The following is a 15,791-nucleotide window of genomic DNA, read 5'->3' as shown; positions in this document are numbered from 1 at the left end:
TATTGGGGGTAAGCAAACTATTTCTGTAAAGGGCCAGATAGTAAATATTTAAGACTTTACGGGCTGTGTATACCCTGTTGCAACTCCTTGGCTCTGCCATTATAGCATGAAAGGAGCCATAGGTGATACGTAAATGAGTAAGCATGACTGAGTTCTAGTAGAATTTCATTTACAAAAACTGGCTATAGAGCCTCCTATAGAAGATTTATTTAAAAAATATTTGAGTGCCTCTTATGCACCAGAGGTGCACCAGAGGTATACAGCCTTGAGCACAACAAAGTCCCTGCTACCCTCACGTAACTTCCATTCTAGTCATTGGAGGCAAACAAATAATGTTGGATGGAGGGAGGTCCTCCGAGGAAATCTAAACCTAGGTGATGCAGGGCTTACTGCTCTCTATATGGAGGGATCATGTGGAGTGAAGAGGTGCAAAGCAGTATATTTTGAGGCAGTTATCACACTATGAATATTACTAAGTAATATGAGCAGGCGTCATCCTAACCTCCCCCCAAAATCTTTGAACGTTTTACATGAAAATCATGTAATATGCAGGATTTCTCTCTCAGGAACTAGGCTCTAAGCTGTATTGACTGGTGTCTTAAGCTTGCCATCTTTTAGAAAGGAGTTCTTACCTTTAGGCTCATAAATGGAGAATATCTACAGCACCCACCCACCCCCCCGAAATTTTTGTGGTATGTGCATTTTTTCTAGCTTTCAGTTCTCAAAAAGATTTTAAGGTGGCAAGTTTGTTTTTCTGGGTCTTGATCTGAAGAACTGTATATAAACACGTACAAGTAACCCTGAACCCTCTCTTGAGCTGGTGAGAAGTTGGAAGACAGTCATCCATCCATCTGCGTTGTCTTAAACGGTAGGGGCAAAAGTTAGAATATCTTGCCTTGTCAGTGTACAAGTGATTTGCAGTTTATTGTTGGAAAATCACTGGTCCATGGTGCAGGGCTATTTTCTGTTTCCTGGAAGCACCTTAGCCAAATACGGATGGAAATTCTAGCAGCCTTATTTTTTTCCCCCAACAAGTGTGTAATTATTTTATTTCTACCCTACCACGTTCCAAAAAGGATTTATGAAAAAACATACAGTACAGTATTTAAAAAATAAATGAGAAAATTTGATTTCTGGGTGAAATTAATACCTAAAATGAAGTTAACACCCCAAAATGTCATGTACACCTGGGCCATGAATCAGTTCTGAGAAACTTGATCGGTCACACAGAGAAGGTGTGATGTGTCAGTTACAGGAATTACAGTGTCCATTAAATAAAAAGCCAGTCATGGAGAAGAACATTTTCTGTCAATGTAACCCGAAAGAAACTTTTCCTTTGCATTCTCATAAGGAACAAGCCCTGTGTTTTCAGTAAACAAAACAAAGGGATGTATCTTGTAGTGGCCCTGAATATTAGCTGATGGCCAACACCTCAACTCACCCTGGTGAGTATATTTCTACAATGACACCAAAATATGTGTTCCAGGCACCCAGGTCTCTGATGATTTGGTTCAGTCCAGGAAAACGTTTTCGAATATATATTTTTTAAGATTATATTTATTCATGAGAGACAGAGAGGCAGAGGGAGAAGCAGGCTCCCCATGGAGCAGGGAGCCCGATGCGGGACTTGATCCCAGGACCCTGGGATCATGACCTGAGCTGAAGGCAGACGCTTAACCGACTGAGCCACCCAGGCGTCCCAGTGTTTTTGAATATTCAGGACAGATTTTCTAAACTAGGATTTATGATGGCCTTACTTTTTCATAAGCATGTTTGTAAAGATCAGAAAACTCATGCGACCATTGTTTGGTTTCCATGATACAAGTAAGATAAACAAGATCTCATTAGTTTAAAAGCTGTGCCTGGCCTTTGATTTTTTTGTTTTTATGGATACTGATCTCTAAGGCCTTAGGTAGAATGGATCTTATAATATTAGAGCCACTTAATATTCTGTCTTATCACTTAGAAGCATGGTTTAAATGTTTAATTTTTTTAATTGAAGTAACATTTCTAGAGACATTGTCAGGGCCAAAGAGATTTTACTGGGCCTAGAGTTGAGAATAAAAAGAGGAGCTGCTTAAGAGATGGTAATTCATGCTAGTTGCATACGGATTTTGTTGGTATTTATAAATGCAAATTGACATGATAACTAAGAATGACAATAGAAGGGATATTGGAAATGTGACTAAAGGTGCGACAACCTGAGAAGATATGTATTAATGTAAGAATAATGGCTTTTTATTTCTGATTCTTAGATACTGTTTTAAGTTCTAATGACCAGTTCCACATCAATCAGGCTAACAAAGCTTAATTCCTTTGATGTGATGTTAAATGGGGGTGTTTAGTGGAAGAAGAAAAGAAGATTTTGGACACAGGGCACATAAATGCATCATTGCAAGTCAGAAGTAGCCTTCATTTAAGGAAGGGTTAGGAGCTAGAAAATGACCTGGTACTTAACCTCTAGCTTAGTCTGACCTCTGGTTTTTGTCCTGTGACAGCTAGATGTCCTTGGATTTGAATATCAAACTGATAAAGAGCTACTATCACCCATGTTCCCACAACATTTTAACCAGAATGATATTATTGTACTATATTCAAGGTCTTCATGATCCTAATTTCATGCAGTTTGTTGTGATACTTATCTCCTAGGGTTACCTATATCATCATTATCAAAGAACATTAATGAATTGTAATTTAAATATGCCGCTGCTAGTTACTGTTATGCAGACACCTTTTGCGCTTTCCAGGATAATTGATCCAGGACGTCAATAATAGAGAAAAGATCACGCTTGCAAGATACAAGCAGGAAATGAAGTGTAAAACGAGTAAGGTATTCATACCACATGCAACTGGGGTCCTGTTACATATTAAGATGATGGTGAGTACTCAGGGTAAGAATGACCTCAGACTAGGTGTGATTTGGGGAGTCTTGCTCTCAACAGGTTGATCTGGGAAGACTTCAGAAAGGATTGGATGGTCAGGAAGACATTCTCAGGCAAGAGAATGTTCAACTTGGAATTCAGACCCATTTTTGTATAGTGCAGAATCCTTGAAGCCAACCTGTTCCCCTGCTAGCGCAGGATTGGATCATATTTGAGAGGCAAATATGCCCTCTTTGGATACTGTTCCATGCTGCCTCAAGACTTTTTCCTTTTTTTGTCTTTCTTCACAACTAAGTCCGACATCATCAATCTTTTTATTGCTTTAATCAATCAGTGTTAATCACATTTTTCATATCTTTACAGGTAATTGAAAAGTTACTGCCTGTATGTCAAGATGATTTCCCTTATCTGTTTCCTCTGAGTGGGGATGAGCTCCACTTGAATGTCCTCACCTGGTCTTCACAGTGCCCTTTTGTTAATCAATTAAATCTAACAATACATTAAAGCACATAAAGAGGACCTAGTAGTGGCAGGTACTCAGTAACTGTTAGCAATTTTTATTAGTGATAATATTTATACCAGTAGTTTGCAGACTGGGAATCATCAGAGTTAGAATTAATTGGGAAACTTTAGGTTCCGCATTCCAAATATACTGAATTAGATTATTTTGGAGTGGGGGCCTGGAGTATTTTTTAACACAGTTCCTCAGGTGATTCTAATGTAGGACGATATTTGGGGATCACAGTTCAACTAGCTTGCAATCCTGACCCCTCTGTTCTTACCTCAATTAGAAACAGAACCCATCAGAGGCTTCTTATTTCTGAGGGTAGTATGTGTTAGGCTCCAGGGACAACTCATCTTTGGCAAGAAGTATTTTAAAGATAAGAGTAACAGCCTCTGTCCTGGGATCAGAGTTCATCAACTCTGCTAGCCCATGCTGCTCTTGTTCATTCTGACTCCCTGCCTTCTCCCGCCTACCTTCACTGACCTTCCTGGATCTAAGCTCTTGTTAACCTAGATGTATATTGTCAGCAAGCATCGGCTATCAAGGTAAGATGTATGGAGTTCAGAGCTGTTTTTGATACCAGTTGTACTTTCTCCTTTAACTTTCATCTGCGGTGGGTCACTTTTCTATGGTTGTTGTGTTCAGGGCTGGGTTTTGTCCTCCATTCCTTTTCCTTGCATAATATCCTGATGTTTGTGGGGGGAGGGTTGCATAAGTGTTTAATAATTCAATGCTACAAATTTCTCTTTAACCACTGCTCTAGCTGCATCCCACAATTTTAATATGTGGTATTTTCATTTTCATTCAGCTCAAAATATTTTCCAACTTCCCTTATGATTTATTCTTTGACCCATGTGTTACTTAGAAGTGTTTTAATTTCCAAATATTTGCAAAATTTCCCAGATACCCTTCTGTTATTGATACCTAGTTTAGTTCTGTGGGTGAAAGAACATACTTTGAATTATTTCAGTTCTCTTACATTTACTGAGGCTTATTTTATGGCACAGTAGCTGGTCTACCATGGTGAATACTCCATGTGCACTTGAAAAGAATGTGTATTCTGTTTTTGTTGGATGTAGTGTTCTATAAATGCCAGTTAGGTCAAGTTGGTTGGTGGTCCAAATATTCTGTGTCCTTGCTGATTTTCTGTCTGCTTGGTCTGTCAATTGCTGAGAGAGGTGTATTGTAATTTGAAAATAATAATTGTGGCTTTATCTTATTTCTTCTTTTGGTTTTGTCAATTTTTGTTCTGTGTATTTTGAAATTTTGTGATTAGGTGCATGCACATTTGGGATTATGTACTCTTGGTGAATTGACCCCTTTATCAAAATGAAATATTCTTCTTTATTTCTGATAATATTCCTCATTCTAAAATCCATGTCAAAATTAATGTAGTTTCTCCAGCTTTCTTCTGATTCCATTTGCAGGGTATATTTTTTCCATTCTTTTTTTTAAATATTGAAAATGGGTTTCTTGCTTATTAATCCAATTTGACAATCTCTGCCTTTTAAAAAATATTTACTTAAGATTTATTTATTTAAGAGAGAGAGAGAGAGAACACACACATGTGTGCAGGGGGAGGGGTGGAGGGAGAGAGAGAGAATCTCAAGCAGACTCCCTGCCAAACAGGGAGCCTGATGTGGGGCCCTATCCCACGACTGCGAGATTATGATCTGAGCAGAAATCAAGAGTCAGACGCCCAACTGACTGCACCTCCCAGGCACATCTATCTATCTATCTATCTATCTATCTATCTATCTATCTATCTATCTATCTATCTACGTGATCTTCATGCCAGTGTGGGGCTCAAACTCATGACCCTGAGATCAAAAGTTGTATGCTCTACCAACTGAGTCAGCCAGGTGCCCCAACAATCTCTGCCTTTTATTTAGGGTGTTTAGACAATACATTTAATGTCATTATTGATGTGATTGGGTTTAAATCTGACATCTTGCTATTTGTTTTTGTCCCATCATATCTTCTTTTTTTTCCTGCCTTTTAGATGGATTGTCCTTCAGTTTCCTCATTGGTAAAATGAGGCTAATAATAACAACCATTTCATAAGGTACTCCTAAGGATTAAATGAGATAATTTTTTTAAAAGATTGAGAGAGAAAGAGTGCACAAGCAGGGGGAGGAGTAGAGGAGGAGGGACAAGCAGACTCCATGCTGAGTGCAGAGCAGGAAGGGAGGCTCTGTCCCAGGACCCTGAGATCATGACCCGAGCCAAAGTCAGAAGCTTAACCAAATGAGCCACCCAGGTTCCCCAAATGAGACAATTTATACATTGATGCTTGGCACATATTTATATAGAACTCAATAATTTTTTTATTTTTATTTTTATTTTTTATTTATTATTATTTTTTAAAGATTTTATTTATTTATTTGAGAGAGAGAGAGAGACAGAGAGCATGAGAGGGAGGAGGGTCAGAGGGAGAAGCAGACTCCCTAACGAGCAGGGAGCCCGATGCGGGACTCGATCCCGGGACTCCAGGATCATGACCTGAGCCGAAGGCAGTCGCTTAACCAACTGAGCCACCCAGGCGCCCCAAGAACTCAATAATTTTTTTAAATCAAAGGATAGAGAACTCCTTAGGATGTCAACTCTGCAAAGATTTTCGGTTCTAGAGCTATTATGTACATATACGGATGAGTTAGGTAGTTGCCTACAGGAGTAGTTTGGGCACTGAAAGGCCCTGATTCCAAAATATCTCCCCTACTGGCCAGCTGTGGTGTGTGAAATTTCCACAAGTAAGGATTTTATAGGAACTTCTGGAGATGTGCGTATCCTTTAAGAAAGGCATTATGGGAGGAGTCAACCAATTTTCTCAAGAGCACTGAAGCACAAATGATTTCTGATGACCCCATCATGCTCCCATATTCCCTAGGAAAACATTGAGAGGTTTTGCTTTAGGCAGAATTCAGAGAAAGGGACACAGCCTGAGGCTGTGAGAGTACCACAGTGGGCAGCTCAGATGGCTACTTGAAGGTAAAAGGAGAGGTGGGAAATTTGCCCAAATGGACCTGGCGCAGTTGGTGGTTTTATTTTGTGCCAGTTTGTGAAGTTAAGCTTCTGGTTTTTGTATCTGAGGCTTTCCTCCAGTTTCATTGTAAGAGGAATATGTTGCAGTTGATACTTAATTGTTTGACCTTTGCAATAGTTGACTTGGTCATATTTTATATTTTATTCACTTCCAAAAGATGAGGGCTGGTTTGGAAGTCTAATTTAGTGGGTTGGGAACAGTTGTGCTTTCCCATCTTTTGCTTCTTCATTGAGGATTTGTTTGGTGTCTGTGGCTTCTTCAACACTCATCTAGACTATAAGCTTCACAAGTGCAGGACTGTTGTTTAATGCCAGCACCTACCACATGGCACAGGGTACTCAATAAATATCGGACCCAGGGGTGCCTGGCTGGCTCAGTCAGTAGACTGGTTCTGAGGTAGCTCCATGGTTGAGGTAGATTTGCAATCTATAGGCTTTTGCAAGCTGGTCAGAGACCCTAACCACCCTTTGTTATGGGAAGATATGTTCTGATTTCCCAACAGTTGACATACAAATAAATTTTGGAATGCAATCCGTTGAAAAATTGGAGATGATTGGTAGGCTAATTCATCCATGCTTTTTTCACCAGGAAGCCCAAGTAAATAGATTTCCAGATTGGTCTGTATATAACAGTGAGCGCCACTGCTTTTCTATAACTCTGGACAAATAGCAGAGAAGGTTTTTCTTTTCAAGGTTGATATAATTATCATTATTATTAAAAAAAAAATCTTTTTTTAGAGAGAGAGGGGCAGAAGGAGAGACTCTTAAGCAGGCTCCACGCCCAGCTCATGAACCCAACATGGGGCTCAATCTCACAACCCTGAGATCATGACCTGAACTGAAATCAAGAGTCGAGACACTTAACCAACTGGGCCACCCAGACCCCCCAAGGTTGATATAATTATTTTTGATGGACTATGAATTGGCGAAAGAAAATTCTTTCTGGGGGCTCCTGGGTGGCTCAGTCGGTTAAGCGTTTGCCTTTGGCTCAGGTCATGATCCCAGGGTCCTGAGATCGAGCCCTACATTGGGCTACCTTCTCAGTGGGGAGCCTGCTTCTCCCTCTCCCTCTGCTCCTTCCCCTTCTTGTGTTCTCTCTCTCTCTGACAAATAAATAAAATCTTAAAAAAAAAGAAAATTCTTTCTGGTTACTTTATTTTGGTGGTAGTGGCCATAATTTGGGAGGGATATTAGTTTAGAGCAACTTAAAAAAAATACTGGAGTACAAATTTTTTCAAATACATTTTTTTCTCTTTATAATCAAAATAACATTCATTGAGGCAATTTACATGACAGATTTCCCAGGGTCTCTTTCATTGTTCAACTTTGTTGGCAGACATAAAATGTAGATGTCTAACGTCCTAAGAACTAGAATAGGCTAACCTTTGAAGAAAGAACATTATGGGTAAAGATATCTGCCAGAGGGACCTTCCATGCCGTCAACTCCCAATTATTTTAGAGCTGGTATGTTGAAAGATGAAGTCATTAGGCATATTTTAAGAGCCACATCTCACTGTTCCCTATGGGATATGTCCAGGAAATTCTGACTCTGCCTACTGGCCCAAATAGAGTTTAAATTCTTTCTCAAAGTAAGAAATACTTTGCGTTCTTTGTCTTGGTGAAACATTACAGCTGCTGAGGTATGAAATAATTGATTTGCTTTTACGTTTAGTCAGAAAGCTTCCTTAGGACATTTTAAAACCATAGTTCAGTTAACAAAAGTTCCACTTACCTACAGCATTTGAACATATTCAGTGGCTTAACTGAGATACATGCTAAAATTAAAGTGGCAAATGAATTTCCATTAAAATTCTGATTCATGTAGCTTAGGTAGGTGTTAGCATTGTTAACAGTATGTTTTCTTTTGAGGAAGGATGGTAGGATACTTTGTTTTAGTGGGGAGGGAGTACAGGTTTGGTCAGGGAGAAGGTGAAGTAAGATGGCAAGCATTTTAAATTTATTTATTTTTTAGTAATCTCTACACCCAAGAGTGGGGCTTGAACTTACAACCCTGAAATCAAGAGTCACATGCTCTTCCGACTTTAGCCAGCCAGGTACCCCAAGATGGCAAACATTTTTATAGGTGCTAAAATGAAGCATAGCAACATTCGTTTTCTGCCCCCCCCCCCCCCCCCCCCGCTTTTTAACCAAAGGCCTTTAGAGGTCAGAGATCGAGTAGCCTGTAAGCTAAACTTCTTCACCATCCTAAGTACTCCTGGTTCACTTTACACAATAAATATGTTCCTGGAAAGCACTCTAGAGTGTACACATACATAATCAAATAATTTTCTCACTGACAGCAGTTTCACTTCTGATCTTTATTTGTCAACAGATTATAAAACTAACCCAGTCAGATAGTTAACACAGGAGATTCTATTGTTTTAGAGAACTCTGGTGAATTATTTCATGAAACAAAGAAGCTTTAGGAGAATGTGTACTCTTGTGTCCTAAATTTAAATTACATATATGGGCCTTCCTAAAAGTGAGGACTGGCTATATTTTCTCTAATATATTTTCTCCACATATTCCCCCTAAATTCTAGAAACCAAATTTTCTTGCTTCATTTTTTCATTTTGGTTATTTGTTGTACCTTATAACAATTACAGAGCAATCATTCATTCTACAAATGTTGATTGTTCTTGTAGGATGTAGGATGTGGGGGCACAGGATGAGTGAGAGGTTGGAGGAAGAGGGGTTCAGGGAAAATTGCTTGGGGTTGGTGATGTCTATAAAAGCACAAACCTCAGACAAAGTAATTCATTAGCACATGCCAAAGTTTTATTCAACCAATTAATGAAAGAATCAGCAGATACACAAGAATGCTTCTTCAAAGAGCATTTGAAAAACAGGGATTAATTTAATCAGTTGGGAAAAGAATGCCAAAATAAGATGACTAAGTTAGATTAAAAACTGACTAATGTTTTATAGTGCAATAAACCGAAACTTTTGGGGTTATTTACTGAACCAAGAACCCTCCAAAAAGTAAATCACATCTTGGTAGTTTTCTGCATGTTAACCTCTAACTTTATTAAGACTAAAATTCTCTGGACCCTAATTAGTTGTGGATAGTTAGTCAAAGGTACAAACCTAGAGAGAGATAACTGACAGGCTTATTAGAAAATTTGCTGCCATGATATTTAATAAATTTTGCAATCATCATTTTTCCTTATTTTCAAGTTTTAGATTAAGTTTTCTTATATAGTCTTATGCGGCCTTGGACAATTTCTTAAGAGTGGTCTTGGGCACACACAACAAAACTGATCTTATTGTGGTTTTTTGTCAAGATAATTAGTTGGGCTTCTTGCTTAGTTAGTAATTTTCTCTAATTCTTAGAGGTAATGGAAATTAGATATAGCCCCAATAGGGTAGATGATACTGTTCAATTATTTACTCCCCACCTTTCCTATAAGAGGAGTATGTATCCCTGTCCATTGCCAGGTGACTTGCCATGCCTTTTGTGGGAGGAGTACAGATTTGACTTTGGGCACAACTGACATGCTTTGGCAATAGAGTGTGAGTGGATATGACATGCCACATCCAAGCAGAGGTTTAAAGTGATTGTGTGGTTTGGCTTAACCTCTTGTTTTAGCCCTTTGCAAAGATAATAGTATAGCCCAGGTAAGGCCTCAGGCTGGGTGCTAGAATGAGAAGACATTTATGTCTATGGATTAAGGCTAAGAAGAACTGAGCACAGTTGCAACTGACCTGCCATAAGGCCCCAGCTTACATGTAATATGAGCAAAAAATAAAGGTTGTAAGCCACTGAGATTACCCCCTGAGGTCAGGAACAAGACAAGAATGTCCACTCTTTCTGCTTCTATTCAACACTGTACTAGAGTTCTAGCCAGGGCAAATAGACAAAACAGTGAAATTAAAGGTATCTGAATTGTGAAGGAAGGAGTAAAACTATATCTATTTACAGATGACATGATTTAGCATATAGAAAATCCTAAGGAATCCACTAATAACTATTAGAACTAATAAAAGGGTTCCACAAAGCTGGAGAATACAGAATTAATATAAAAAATCAATTATATTTTTATACAATAGCAATGAGCAACCTGAAAATGAAATTAAGAAAACAATTCCATTTATAATAGCATCAAAAAGGTTAAAATATGTAGGAATAAATTTAACAGAGTGTAACCTTATGTTTTTAGGAGTATAGAACATTATTGAAAGAAATTAAACATGAAGTAAATAAATAGAAAGACATCCTACATTCATTAAGATGGCCTTACTTCCCCAATTGATCTATAGATTCAACCCAATCCTTAACAGAATTCCAATTAAAAAATGGGCAAATGATCTGAAATGATTTTTCCAAATAAAATATAGAAATGGCCAATAAGCACACAAAAAGATGCTCAACATCATTAGCTATCAGGCAAATGCAAATCAAAACCACAATGAGATACCACACCCAGTAGAATGGCTATAATAAAAAAGACAGATAATAACAAATGTTGACCAGGATATTGAGAAATGAGAACTTTCATATGTTGTTGTTGGGAATGTAAAATGGTGCAGGTGCTTTGGAAAAGAGTGACTGTTGCTCAAATGGTTAAACATAGAGTTATAATTTGATCTACCAGTTCTACTCCTAGGTATATACCCAAGAGAATCGAAAACATTCTTCCACACAAAAATCTGTATACGGATGCTTATAGCGGCATTATTCATAATAGTAAAAAAATGAAGATCATCATCAATTGACGAATGAATAAACAAAATAGGGTATATCCATACTATGGAATATTATTTGGTCATAAAAAGGAATGAAGCTATAACAGGAACCTTGAAAATGTTATGCTAAGTGACAGAATCTAGCCTCAAAAGACTATATATTATATGATTTATGTGATACAAAAAATGTCCAAAATAGGCAGATCTATAGATTTTGAAAGTGGTTGTCTAGTTCTGGGGGAGTTAAGGGTAATGATGTAGCTAAAGGGCATTGGGTTTTTTCTTAGGGGTGATGAAATGTTCTAAAATTGATTATGGTACTGATTGCAAAATTCTTTATACTGAAAACCATTGAACTGTACAATTTAAGTGTGTGAATTATGTGGTATGTGAATTATATTTCAATAAAAGCGTTACCCAAAAAGGTCAGTTTTTGGACAGTGCATATGAACTTGATTATGCTTCTATCCATCCTGAGGGATACAGTAGCTGAGATATACATATTAAAAACATTTGGCCTATAAAAAATACTGGTGGAATTGGAGCTTCTCTTTATTTGCAAACTTTTCTCATATTGTGGGTTTGATGACAAGAAAACTCTTATAATAATGTTGATATAATTTTAAATTATAAAACAAAGGCTTCCAGTAATTGTGGAGGAATGAAGTGGTCATATGTAACTTCTTGCAGATAACAATTACAAAAATTGATTTAAAAAACTTAAGACACTGGGAAGTGCCCAAAATCAGAAGAAAAAAACACCACAACTGCAAGGAGTGAGTTGTGAGTTTGTGGCTTTCTGGTCCGAAGACATTTCCTGATCCCTATGGCTATGGCTAGAAGAAATTGCAGTGGAAAAACATAGCCTTATTGGCTCAAGGTACCTTTCAGGACTGGAAAATCAGCTGGAAATTTAAAGAGGGAAATTCTGGCAGCAAGAGAAGTATAGAAAGAATGAGACCCAAATTCCAAATATAAATTCTCCCCAGATTCTTTTTGACAGCTAAACTATGCATGTGTAAGAGAGGATTCATGAGACCCAACACAAAATAGGTAAAGACCAGAGAGAAATGTATACTTGAAATATGGAGCTACATAGAGCAAGATCTGTGTATTTGTTGCCTTTTTTTGGGTAGGTTTTTGGTTTAACTTTTAAAAAAATTTTTTTAAATTTATTTTTTGAAAAGGATTTTATTTATTTGAGAGAGAGAGAGGGCATGAGCCAGGGGGGAGGGGCAGAGGGAGAAGCAGGCTCCCCGATGAGCAGGGAACCTGATGTGGGGCTCTGCTGAAGGCAGACGCTCAACTGACTGAGCCACCCAGGCATCCCTAACTTTATTTTATTTTATTTTATTTTTAAGATTTTATTTATTTGAGAGAGAGAGAATGAGTGAGAGCACATATGAGAGAGGGGAGGGTCAGAGGGAGAAGCAGACTCCCCGCTGAGCAGGGAGCCCGAAGCGGGACTCGATCCCGGGATTCCAGGATCATGACCTGAGCCGAAGGCAGTCGCTTAACCAACTGAGCCACCCAGGCGTCCCTTTTTTTTTTTTTTTTTTTAAAGATTTATTTATTTGAGAGAGAGTGAGAGCACAAGCGGGAGGGTCAGAGGGAGAGGGAGAGAAAATCTCAAGCAGACTCTGCCCTGAGTGCACAGCCCGATGTGGGGCTTGATCTCAGGACCCTGAGATCATGACCTGAGCTGAAATCAAGAGTTGGATGCTTAACTGACTGTACCAGGGGCGCCCCTGTTTGGCTTAACTTTTAAAAAATTATTTTTATTTATATTTAAAAAATCAACTTTATTGAAGTTTATTTTACATTGTATTTTTTTTTTAACTTTTTTATTTGGAAACAATTATAAATCCACACGAAGTTTCAAAAAATGTACAGAGGTCTGTGTACCCTTCTCCCAATTTCCCCCAATGGTTACATCTTACATAACTGTGGTATGGTATCAACGCCAGGAAATTGACATAGATAGAATGTGCGTCTGTAGTTCTGTGCCATTTTGTTGTGTATGTAGATTAGGGTAACCACCAGTACAATCAATATGCAGAACTATCCTGCCACCACAAAGATCTCCCTTGTGCTACCCTTTAATTAGTGATATTCACCCCTCCCCTCCCCACCATCCCTAACCTCTGGTAACCACTAATCTGTTTTCCATCACTGCAATTTTGTTACATGGAGAATGTTATATAAATGGAATAATATAGCATGTGAATTTTTTTGACCCTATGAGATTGGCTTTTTTCACTTAGCATAATTCCCCTAAGATACACGTGTTTTCAATATTTCATGCCTTTTTGTTTCTGATTAATATTTCATGGAACAGATATACCACAGTTTATTTAACAGTTCACCTGTTGAGGGATATTTTGGTTTGCAGTTTTTGGCTATTACAAATAAAACTGCTATGAAGGTTCACGTACAGGTTTTTGTGTAGATGTAAATTTTCACTTTTCTGGGGATAAATGCCCAGGAATATAATTGCTGGGTTGTATGGTAGTTGAATGTTAAGTTTAATAAGAAACTGGGGCGCCTGGGTGGCTCAGATGGTTAAGCGTCTGCCTTCGGCTCAGGTCATGATCCCAGGGTCCTGGGATCGAGTCCCTCATCGGGCTCCCTGCTCCTTGGGAGCCTGCTTCTCTCTCTCTCTCTCTCTGTCTCTCATGAATAAATAAATAAAATCTTAAAAAAAAAAAGAAAAGAATAAGAAACTGCCAAACTATGATCATTGATTTCATATTCCCATCAGTAATGTATGAGAGATCCCGTTGTTCATATATTTACCAGCATTTGGTAATGTCACTCTTTTTTATTTTAGCTGTTCTAATAGGTGTATATTTATATCTCATTGTAGTCTTAATTTGCATTTCTTTAATGGCTAGTGATGTTGAAAAATAATTTTAAAAATAACTTATTGAAGTGAAATTCACACATTATTTGAAAGTTGACAATTCAGTGGCATTTCATATATATATGTTGTGAAATCACCACCTCTATCTCATTCCAAAATATTTCCATCACTCCATAGTAAAAATTCTTATCCATTAAGTGGTTTCTCCTCAGTTGCGCTCCCCTCAGCCCCCTGGCAATCACCAATCTGCATTCTATCTCTATGGATTTACCTATTCCAGGTATTTCATATAAATGGATTTATATAATATATGACCTTATTGTCTGGCTTCTTTCACTTAGCATAATGTTACACTTACAATCATCCATGTTGTGGCAGAGATCAGTACTTCATTCCTTTGTTGTGACCAAATAATAGCCTACTGTCTGTATATACCACAATTTGTTTATCCATTCATCCATTGATGGACATTTGGGCTGTTTCAACCTCTGCTATTGTGAATAGTGCTGCTGTAAACATGTAAGCACATGTACTTATTTGAGTACCTGTTTTCAGTTCTTTTGGGTATATATCTAGAAGTGTGTCCCCGCCCCCCTCCATTTTAACTGTATGCATTCCCATCTGTGCTTAGATGGAGCAGCAGAAAACTGAAGCCTATGGACTTGCAGTGCCAGTAGACAGAGTGTAAGGCCAGCAGGACAGCTGGTAATTAGGTGTAAAACCTTAGAGGCAAGGAAGCCACAGAAAGGCTGAGCCTCATCTCTGTCCAAATTCTTGGCTGACTGTCAAACTACATGGGCTCATGGGAGACTCCACAGGGAGTCAGGCTAAAAATCAAATCACAGGGTAGCTATAAGAACAAAGCAAATATATCATTTGCTGCATACCACAAAGAACACAAAATTTGCAGTTTGAGTTCAGGTATGTTAACTGTCTACTAGAATAAAAACCCAGTAATTATAAGAATACATCAGAATCCAGAGTCACTGCAACATATTTTCTGTAATGTCTAATTTTCAACCAAAAATACTGGACAGTGACAGAAACAGAAAAGTGAGGCCTAGGGAAAAAGGCAGTCAATAGAATTGACTATTAATTCTAAGTGGGTCCTTAGCAGACAAAGACTTATCTATTATGAATCTATTTGAACATTCAAAGGATTAAAGGAAAATTTTCAAAGAATTAAAGGAAAATGTGTTATCAATGAATGAGAACATGACAACAGGGATATTGAAGCTACCACAAAAAACAAATAGATATTCTAGAGCTGAAAAACACAATAACAAATAAATTTACTAGAGGGGCTCAACAACATATTGAAGATGGCAGAAGAATTAATGGACTTGATTTCATATATATATTTCATACATATATAAATTTGAAGAACAGAAAGGACTGAAGAAAAATGAAGAGACAACAGTCCAATGTATGTGTAAGTGATATCCCATAGAGGAAAGAAGAAAAAGGGCAGAAAAAATATTTGAAAAAATAGTGGCTGAAAAGTTTAAAGGATCTCAAACACACCTAATTATTTCTAGCATCTTCTTTGTTGTGTTTTGCAATAGGTTACAAAGTGGAGGAGCAGGCCTTTGGTGCTACCTAGTGGCCATTTGGAAGTGATAATAATTTGGATATAAAAAAACACCTTGACAATTTTAATTCCTTGAATCTCTGAATTTGTGGCTTGTCTCAGAGAAGGGCAACATCAACAAGAGTTTCCAGTTAATAACACAGATGCCCCAGAAAGGAAATGGCCACAGCCTTGTCTGTGTTATTATTCAGGAAAAAAATACTTTGTAATAACTAAAAGAAA

Source organism: Mirounga angustirostris, unplaced genomic scaffold (genome assembly GCF_029215605.1).
Source record: "Mirounga angustirostris isolate CCGP_5_RB_7025 unplaced genomic scaffold, mMirAng1.0.hap1 SCAF_11, whole genome shotgun sequence".
Classification (NCBI taxonomy): Eukaryota; Metazoa; Chordata; class Mammalia; order Carnivora; family Phocidae; genus Mirounga; species Mirounga angustirostris.
This window is presented reverse-complemented; position numbering follows the sequence as displayed.